Below are 10429 nucleotides of genomic sequence, written 5' to 3' on the forward strand. Positions count from 1 at the left end.
TGCACTTGCAAAGAATTTTTTTACCAGGCCAATAATGTAGTAAGTTATTACGTTATCAGCTCAGGATTTTTATTACGTTATTGACCTATTACATTTGAAAAACGGCAAATTTATTACATTGTCGGTTGTTATGACATTATTGGCTTCTATAACGTTACCTTCTAAATCTACTGACATGAAATAGTTCAGTGTGGTGACAGAAAACACTTACCTTCAGCTGACTTCATGTCATGGTTCATCTTGGGTAAATCTGACACTGATGTATCCACAACTTTCTGGTCCCAAAAAAGTGCAAGAGAAAAGGGATGAATGTACAGTAGGACCAGGTTATTTGACCACAAAACAGCTGATTCTGACAGATCCAACAGAAAGATGATGATAAACTTTAGGTCAAACACAAGTAGGAATAAAATATAAAGATGAACAAAAGGAAAAAACAAACTGCAAATTTAAACAGAACACTCCAAAATATTGAAGGTGATAAGTTCAACAGAAGAAGAAAAAAGATGTCACACCATGAAATACAGAACTGACTGCAGTGACAGAGCTCACACTCATGCTCCTGCTTCCGTCTGCCGCTTATTATACTGCACTGAAGTGTCAGTCCTCCGAGGGCGGAATACACTACGTAGTGGGCGTATTCCGCTCACTACGTAGTGCTACGTAGCACTACGTAGCACTACGTAGTGGGCGGAATACACTAGGTAGTGGGCGTATTCCGCTCACTACGTAGCACTACGTAGCACTGCGTAGTGGGCGTAGTGTATTCCGCCCACTACGTAGTGCTACGTAGGGTATTCCTCACTACGTAGCACTACGTAGTAAGGAATACACTACGTAGTGCTACGTAGTGTATTCCGCCCTCGGAGCACTCAGTCCACCCTCTCGAGGGTGCAGCCAATCACAGATGCCCTCGCAGCTCGTGCATCTGTGGTTGGCTGCAGTTTGTTCCAAAACACTGATACTTGAGCGCAGTAGAACAAGCGGCAGACAAAATGTGGAGCATGAGTGTGAGTTCTGTCACTGAAGTAAGTACTGTAGTTCACTGTGTGACATCTTTTTTCTTCTTTTGTTCGTCATTAGCAATGGGTGCAGCCAATGGAGGAAGCCCCCCCCCCCCTCTCTCTCTCTCTCTCTCTCTCTCTCTCTCTCTCTCTCTCTCTCTCTCTCTCTCTCTCTCTCTCTCTCTCTCTCTCTCTCTCTCTCTCTCTCTCTCTCTCTCTCTCTCTCTCTCTCTCTCTCTCTCTCTCTCTCTCTCTCTCTCTCTCTCTCTCTCTCTCTCTCTCTCTCTCTCTCTCTCTCTCTCTCTCTCTCTCTCTCTCTCTCTGTACATTTCAGCCTGTACAGGCAGAAGACTCTCTGTGCCCCACACACTCAACACAGATTCTTCTGCCTGAACATTTGACTTAACTGAAGTTTTATTACAGAAATAATATAAATAACTGAACTTGCACTAACAGTCTTGTTGCTCCACACACTATTGTTAAATCACACACCAAGGCTGTCAGTTCAGTTCAACCTAAATATAGTTGTAGTAGAACATCACAAGCATCACAGCAAAATGTGACACATGTCAGAGTTAGAACCTGTCTACTGAACCTTAGGCCTGTTTTCATGACATGCACAGTTATATGGAGAGAACATCTGCATACCTTTATCTGCTGCTTGTTTTTCCTCTTCTTCTAAACTGAACACCTGACAGACCTACAGGTGAACGAGCATCACACGTGTGCGCGCACCGCAATCACAGCAAGCAGGAGCGCGTGCACACCAGAGGGGGCGCTATTGTGTCAGTTCCCTGGCACACCGAGATAGATGGACTCAATGATTTTTAGGAGCTCGTGGCGCTGTGAATGCAATGTATAATTTTCTCCAGCAGATGTCACCACATTTAATTGTATCAAATGCTTTGAAACATTGAACCATTTCAACAGAACTTCTTCAGACTGAGTCAGTGGTTTGGTTTCTCCATCACTACATAACTCAAACATTCAAAAACTCTAAGATAAAACCAATCCTAAGCTAACATTAGCATAACTCAAACATTCAAAACTCACTAGTTCAGTAGATTCACAAAACACATGTGAAAAACAGATCCCCAGCAAAATGGCAATGGTGAACAGGTTCTGCAGCTGCTGACCCTAAGCTCCTCTGACTCACAACTGAGGAGAATGAAGTCAGGGCAGCTTTTTTTTTTTTCCCTCAACTTTATTGAAAACATTAAGTAAACAGTACATAAATTTGAACAAACAACAAGATGTCAAAAAGGAAAAGCATTTGAACAAATAATTTTAAGAAAATAATGCATAGATTTAAAGACACAAAGAATAATATACAAATAACAGTATAAAAAGTAAACAAATAAATAAAAATAACAAATCTAACAAAATAAATAAATAAATGCAACAGAGAGTTCAGTCAATATTAAAGAATTGTTTATAAATAGCCAGAGTGTTAGAGGTTTTTTTTTTTTTTTTATAGATAAATTCTAAAAATTTAATATATTTTTCAAATTCTAATAGGAAGATTTTAAAATTTGGGTGTGTTTTGGTGAATTTATTTTTATGTATATGAAACTTTAGTCAGGGCAGCTTCTATAGCACCTTGATTAGCCAACTGACATCATATGTGCAGGTCATGCTGCATTCAAGGATCAGAGAGAGTGTTGGAAAAACCATCAATTACACATTTTAACCCTGGTTACATTTGTGTGTTTGCTAAAGCCCACCAAAGACATCAGCCATGACCTGGGAACAGGGGCCACGAAGATCTGCACCATCAGCACCTTCAAAACCTTCAACATGGACTTCACAGTTGATCCATTCGTTGCGGTGTTATTCATGGGATTGATAATCTGTGGTTTTAACCTCGGCCTTGGACTTCACTGAAAAAACATCAAGCATCAACGTTACTTAGAAATCTACTGACATGAAATAGTACGGTGTGGTGACAGAAAACACTTACCTTCAGCTAACTTCATGTCATGGTTCATCTTGGGTAAATCTGACACTGATGTATCCACAACTTCCTGATCACAAACTTCCATCTCATCCAGAGCCTCATGCTGTTGGATTTCATCTGTACAGGCCATTCTTCACTTTAAACCTGAAACAGAACAAAATAAAGGTCAAAAAGTGCAAAACAAAAGGGATGATTATAAGGTAGGACTAGATTATTTGACCACAAAACAGCTGATTCTGACAGATACATCAGAAATATGATGATAAACTTTACGTCAGACAGAAGTAGGAATAAAATATGAAGGTGAACAAAAGGCAAAAACAAACTGCAAATTTAAGCGGAACACTCCAAAATACTGAAGACAATAAGTTCAACAAAAGAAGAAAAAAGATGTCATACCATGTACAACTATTTCATTGTGTCTTCAACAACAGTTCATGTCCTAAACAGGAGGAAGCTGAGCTTATATTGTCCAGCCCCAAATGTATACGACTAATGTATGCAGTCCATAAAAAACAATAAGTTATTTATTTTTTTATATTGTTTTCATCTACAAAATTCTGGTGCTAACTTTCTGGGCTCTAGATGGCCAGGCCCCTGCATACATTGCTTCCCTGATCCAGCCCTACAGCTGGGCCCGTAGCCTGAGGTCTTCAGAACAGAACCTGCTGATGGTTCCACACACCTGTTTTAGCACACGGACTGACAGGTCTGTTAAAGCAGTGGCACCACGTCTGTGGAATGACCTGCCTCTACACTTACGGTCCATGGACTCTGTAGAGAGTTTGAAAAAACACTTCAAAACACTCCTGTTCAAACAGGCTTTCTAATTTCCCAACTGACTCAGGGCCACCACCAACTGATTACACTTTATGTATTTATCATATTTGAAACTGTTTTTAATGGTATTTTATTGTGTTTTACGGGTATTCTAATTGCATTTTATTTGTACTGTTTTATTTGTTTTTTGCAATTGTCAAGTTGCTACTTTACAGTGTTACATGTACTCCATGTGTCTTCCCCTACCTCCCCCCTGTCCCCCAGTCTCTCTCTATCTCTGTCGCTCTCTCTTTTCTCCTCCTTTACTCTCTCTCTTTAATCCCAACTGGTCCAGGCAGACAGCCATCCTTCAGGAGTCTGGGTCTGCTCCAGGTTTCTGCTGTTAAACGGAAGTTTTTCCTTCCACTGTCACCAGTCACTAGTGTTTGCTCCTGGAGGATTCTATTGGGTTTCTGTAAATTTGATTTGATTTTGATTTGATAAAGCACTTTGAGACTCTGTCTGTGAAAAGTGCTCTATAAATAAAATGTACTTACTTCCTTACTTATTCAATTAGTGACAAACAGAAACAATAACATACGATCAGTAACTATTCTGTTATGCCCCGCCCACTGGTACCAGCGGACCCACCCAGAGGAAAAAGTCTGCGCATGTCTGTGGATGAGGCCTTTAGTCTGGCACTGACACCCAGTATCCAGGTAGAACCAGGTCTAAGTCAGACCAGAGTCATATTCAGCATTACGTACAAAGGCCAGCTGGTCATTTGGTCCTGGAACCAACTCAAAAAGTATTGATTCTGATAAAACCTCTAAATAAGATTTATCCCCTTGTCATTTACTTAAATTAATACATTTACTGGAATTGAATCCAATTAAAACCAAACTGAATAAAATATGTCTGAGATTTGATTGAATATTACGACAGTGTATTAGGGCCACATAGGACAAATAAAAAAAACTGTCACTACAAAAATAAATAAATTTAAACAAACAAACAAACAAACAAAAAACACTTGGCACTACGAAAATAAAGCTGGAGTATTTCCAGAATAAAGCCATAATATTATGACAGTAAAGTCGTAGTTTAAAAAAATCATAATCTAACAAAAATAATGTTGTACTTTTATGAGATTAAAGTCGTAATATTTGTTAAAATAAATTCGCAATAGTGCGAAAAAAGTCATAATTTAGAAACTGTAAGACACAAAAGAGGCAGTTTGGTCCAAATCTGTTTGGTTCTTTATGATAAAACTAGTTCTCCATTCAGTGGGTACGGCTTCATTTTGGTAAACTTACTGGTTTTATCTCATATTTTACGACTTTATTCTGTAGTGACAAGTGTTTTTAATTGTCTTCTGTGGCCCTAATTCACCGTCTTAGAACAGAATGACACTTGAACTGAAGAGGAAAAAGTGTTGAATGTTGTATTAGTTGTAACAGTTGTTCTATTGCACTGGGAGGTTCCACTGTATGTATGTGTGGACATATGAGCCACATCAACTAATCAACCATCAAATCCACTGGACTAATGTTTACACTGGGATCAGTTTGGATAAGAACAGACTGGAGACAAATATGTGAATACGAGCCTTAATAGTACGGAGGGAGTCCGACCGAACACATTCAACACATTCACTATAGAATAATAATGATAATAATAATAATAATAATAATAATAATAATAATAATAATAATAATAATTGTGAAAGAGTATGGAACTCTGGATGGCTAGTTCAGATCAGATAGGATGTCACTGAAGAGAAACTCCGGTCAGAGAGTTGGTTCAGGAGTCATTTATTCCCAAAGGTTTATATGTTTACATGCATGGGGGTGTGTGCGGTTACTGCGTCATGCACGCACACGGACCACTTCTCCATTACTCATGCACATCTGCCGACAGCGGAAAAGACAGCGCTACGGCAAAGTGCACGTCAACTTCAAAATAAAAGTCCCGGAAATTAAATAGACTTTCTGACATAGCCGCCCCCAAATTTAGGTATAAATTTGAATTCAAAAGAAAGTCTCATTCATATGTCCACTTCATCCTCCCAGGCTGGCAGCCACACTAGGTGCGCGACTGGTCGCAGGTAGGTCTGACCTTGTATTTTCACTTCTGCTGCCCTGACTCGACCATCCGGGCCTGGACAGGTCTTCATCACCCTCCCGATGGGCCACTGGGCTCTGGGTAACTGTGAGTCAACGACCATAACCACCTGGCCAGTGGTTAGGTTGGCAGTGTCTTTGTGCCATTTCTGGCGCTTCTGAAGGTCAGGAAGGTGATGACGGATGAAGTTAGTCCAGAAGTGGTCAACCAAGATCTGACTATGTCGCCATCTTCTTCGGCAAAACCCAGTCTCAAACCTTACTGCCCGTACTGCGATTCCAGAGAACACTACCTCAGTCTGTGTCCTCAGTTTAAAACACTCTCTGTAGTAGAAATTGCTACCTGGATCAAAGACAGAGGTTGCTGGAGATGTGGAAGGAATCATACTCCAGAAGCATGCAGTCTGAAGAAGCCATGTAAAGTCTGTAAGCAGCAACATCTAACTGTGCTTCATGAAGTGTGTCAGCAAGGAGCCAGAAAGGTGTTAATGGTCAGCTCTGCTCCTACAACTGTCTATGTTGATCGTCCAAATCGTCCACACAAGGTTATGCTCAAGTTGGTGAAGGTATGTTTATACAATGCAGAACACTCACTAGAATGTTTTGCTATTCTGGACGATGGATCAGAAAGAAGCCTCATTCTTCCCTCAGCCGTCCAACGCCTTCACTTAGCTAGAGAGCCAGAAACCCTGCCTTTGTGTACGGTCCGCCAAGAGGTGGTCCACCTACAGGGAGCTGCAGTTTCTTTCAACATCTCACCAGCTCATGCACCTAAGACCAGATATAACATCGACCATGCATTCACAGCTGATGAGCTGAGTCTGTCCGAACATAGCTATCCTGTTAAGTTACTCATGCGCAGACACCCTCATCTGCAAGAACTTCCTCTCCCATTGGTGGACAAAGTTCAACCCTTACTCCTCATTGGATCGGATTATCCACATCTACTCATTCCTAAACAACCAGTCCGATCTGGCCCCCCTGGGAGTCCCTTAGCAGTGTGCACCGCTTTAGGATGGGCGTTGCAAGGCCCAGCCAATCTCAGTCAATTTCCTGATGACCACTCACACTGCTACTTTGTTACATCCCCCACTTCAGAGCTACAGCGACATGTAGAGCGTCTTTGGGAAGTTGACATACTCCCCTATGCTAATACTAAATATATCAACCTTTGGGAATAAATGACTCCTGAACCAACTCTCTGACCGGAGTTTCTCTTCAGTGACATCCTATCTGATCTGAACTAGCCATCCAGAGTTCCATACTCTTTCACAATAATAATAATAATAACGAACGAAAAAAAAGCTTAACATAGATGAAAATGTCCTCAAACTGTGCTCAGTTCTCTCCACAGTTCATGTGTTCATCTGTAGTCCACATCTCTAATATATATGCTTTAAATGTCTAATAATGAACCGGTTCCTGGATCTGAACAGGATTAAATTCATGTATTTCTGACCTCCTGGGTCCGGAAATAAGTCTTCATCGGCTGATGAATCCTGGTGTTTGTCAGTTGTGTTCTTGTCAGTGCCATGTTAACACACATCTGCTCCCTCCACCGGAGATTCCTCCGCTGGTAAACATCTGCCTGTCTCACTGCTCGGTTCAACTCCAAGTGTCGGTCTTCGCGATACTCCAGAAGAGTGTCATCGTGTAGGATCCGTGTATGGTCACATGGATGGTTTAAGTAGTCAAGCAGAAAACTGGATCATTCTCCTCTTCCTGGTGTAGCAGCGCGAGGAGCGAGACTTTATAGCAAACCAACTTTGTCACTATTAACCACTCCCACAAGCTCATATGACTGAACCGTATGGGCGGGCACAAGTACAGGTTTGGCATCACTGCAGTTGGAAACATCAGTGGACTGGTCAGGAGAAGGAACAAGAGTAAGTTCTTTCACTGTTATCAGTACTGTAGTACACAGTGTGACATCTTTTTTCTTCTTCTGTTGAACTTATCACCTTCAATATTTTTGGAGTGTTCTGTTTAAATTTGCAGTTTGTTTTTTCCTTTTGTTCATCTTTATATTTTATTCCTACTTGTGTTTGACCTAAAGTTTATCATCATCATCATCTTTCTGTTGGATCTGTCAGAATCAGCTGTTTTGTGGTCAAATAACCTGGTCCTACTGTACATTCATCCCTTTTCTCTTGCACTTTTTTGGGACCAGAAAGTTGTGGATACATCAGTGTCAGATTTACCCAAGATGAACCATGACATGAAGTCAGCAGAAGGTAAGTGTTTTATATCACCACACTGAACTATTTCATGTCAGTAGATTTAGAAGGTAACGTTATAGAAGCCAATAATGTATTAACAACCGAAAATGTAATAAATTTGGCATTTTTAAAATGTAACAGGTCAATAACGTAATAAAAAATCCTGATCCGATAACATAATAACTTACATTATTGGCCTAGAAAAAAAAATTCTTTGCAAGTGTAAGAACTGAGCCAACAACCTAAAAATATATTAATATCACTGTATTTAAGATTCATTTATTAGATATAACTGTGATCATCTCTCTCTCTCTCATATGAAATATGTGTGACATGTAACTTACTCTTGAAGACAGTAACTTACAGCAGTGGTGTGAACATTTTGAGAAAGTCAGGTCCATGGCCCTGTTGAAGAAAGTCAATCACACACCAGTGCCATGTAAGTCCTTCTCTCAGAATGTTCATACCATAAATAACCACTAGAAGGCAGTGGTGTGATACTTTCTTTAACAGGGCCATGGAACTCACTTTCTCAAAATGTTCACACCACTGCTGTACAACAACATTATCTTCAAGAGTGAGTTACATGTCATACATGTTTCATATGAGTGTGTGTGGGGGGGGGGGCACAGACAGACAGAGAGAGAGAGAGAGAGACAGAGGCAGTATGCATTTTCAAAGTTATATCCAATAATAAAAAGTTAAATACAGTGATATTAGTATATTATTACGTTATTGGCTCAGTTATTACATTTGCAAATTTTTTTTTTTTTTTTACCAGGCCAATGACATAATACGTTTTTATGTTATCAGTTCAGGACTTTTATTACGTTATTGGCTTATTACATTTTTAAAATGGCAGATTTATAACATTATTGGTTGTTATTACATTATTGGCTTCTACAAACGTTGATACTTGACGGTTTTTTTCAGGGAACTCCAAGGCCGAGGTTAAAACCACGGATTATCAATCCCAGATGAATAACACTGCAGTGAATGGATCAACTGTGGTTGCTCCCCACGTCAGAGACTCTCAAATTGGCAACTTCAACATCAACGTCAACTTACACGTCACAATTCAAGGTGAGACTGATGGAAGTGGAAATAATACTGAGTATTTAGTCCTCCACAAATTCTGGTCCATCATTAAATCCATCAGAGCCAGGAATCCCAGAGTTGACCTTTGACCCATTGGGCTCCATGGATTGCTTTTGTCCCATAGAGGTTAATCAGTGAATGTTCATGGTTCCATCCAGTCCATCTAGAGCACTACACTGTCAACATGCAGGCTTACTGCTGCTCCTCCAGCATCATTCTTCATGTATCCATATAGTTGTGATAGTGTTTATTCTATAGTTCCATAGATGGTACAGGTTTATAGTATTTGTACTAACAGGTGCAGTAGTAGTATATCCACTGGTAGTACTAGTATTTGGAGTAGTACTAGTAACAGTTATGGACATTTGTTCTAGTTATTGGTAGTTATACTAGTAACAGCAGTTCTAGTTCAGTTTACTGTGCATCCATGTGCCCCCCCCCCCCCCCTCTTAACCCTTTAACTGGTCCTGTCAGTGGTCCATCCTCCACAGTCGGGTCTACTCCAGGTTTCTACCTGTTCAAGGTAGTTTTTCCTTCCACTGTCACAAGTGTTTACTCCTGGAGGATTCTGTTGGTTCTGTGAATTGGTTTCAGAGTCTGGTTTAGACCAGCTCTAAATGGAAAGTGTCATCAGATAACTTTGGTTTGGATTTGGTGTGATATAAATAAAATGAGTTTTGCTTTAGCAGTAGTGTTTGTGTGTTTGTTTCAGGTGGTAGTTTCTTTCTACCGTCCTCTGAATGACCCCTGTCTGCGTTCCCACAGGAGGTGTGTGGGGTTCAGAACGACCAGAATGGATGACTGGACAACAGTGACCAGTTTCTGCTCAGGTTGAAGGAGCTCCTGAAAACACTTGACGTCCGAATAATATCAGCGACAAAGACCTTCAAGATGAAACTTCAATCACTGTTCAACTCAGATCCTCAGTGAAACAGTCACAGAACCAAATAAATGTCTGTAATCTTCCAACACTGTGTATCATTGTGTTTTAGGATGTAACAGGTTTTATGAACACAAAATAATCCACAACATGTGTAACCAATAACCTGAGGGTGGAAATAATGGCAGAGTCCGACCGTCACAGATCTGGCACTTTTCAAAAGTTGCTGGTGACCTAAACTACACTGCACCTAAAAAAACAATTGAGACACTCTTATTATTTTGTTTTACTACTAAATTATTGTCAGTTTGTGTTTTTTTCATTCTCACTGATCTTTGACCCTGTTTTTTCATTGTTCTATGGTGTGTGCTGCTGACCTCTGGACCAGG

General features: G+C 40.3%; 1 long non-coding RNA gene across 1 annotated transcript; it reads right to left on the reverse strand.

Annotated features, from left to right (window-relative positions):
• Positions 1–2458: 2458 nt before the first annotated feature.
• Positions 2459–7672, reverse strand: LOC115439290 (uncharacterized). Its single transcript, XR_003938237.1, has 3 exons — positions 7303–7672; positions 2965–3105; positions 2459–2884 (listed from the first exon to the last, which is right to left on the reverse strand). It is a non-coding gene; the product is annotated as an uncharacterized LOC115439290 (long non-coding RNA).
• Between the last annotated feature and the right edge of the window lie 2757 nt (positions 7673–10429).

This window comes from Sphaeramia orbicularis, chromosome 19 (assembly GCF_902148855.1).
Source record: "Sphaeramia orbicularis chromosome 19, fSphaOr1.1, whole genome shotgun sequence".
Lineage (NCBI taxonomy): Eukaryota > Metazoa > Chordata > Actinopteri > Kurtiformes > Apogonidae > Sphaeramia > Sphaeramia orbicularis.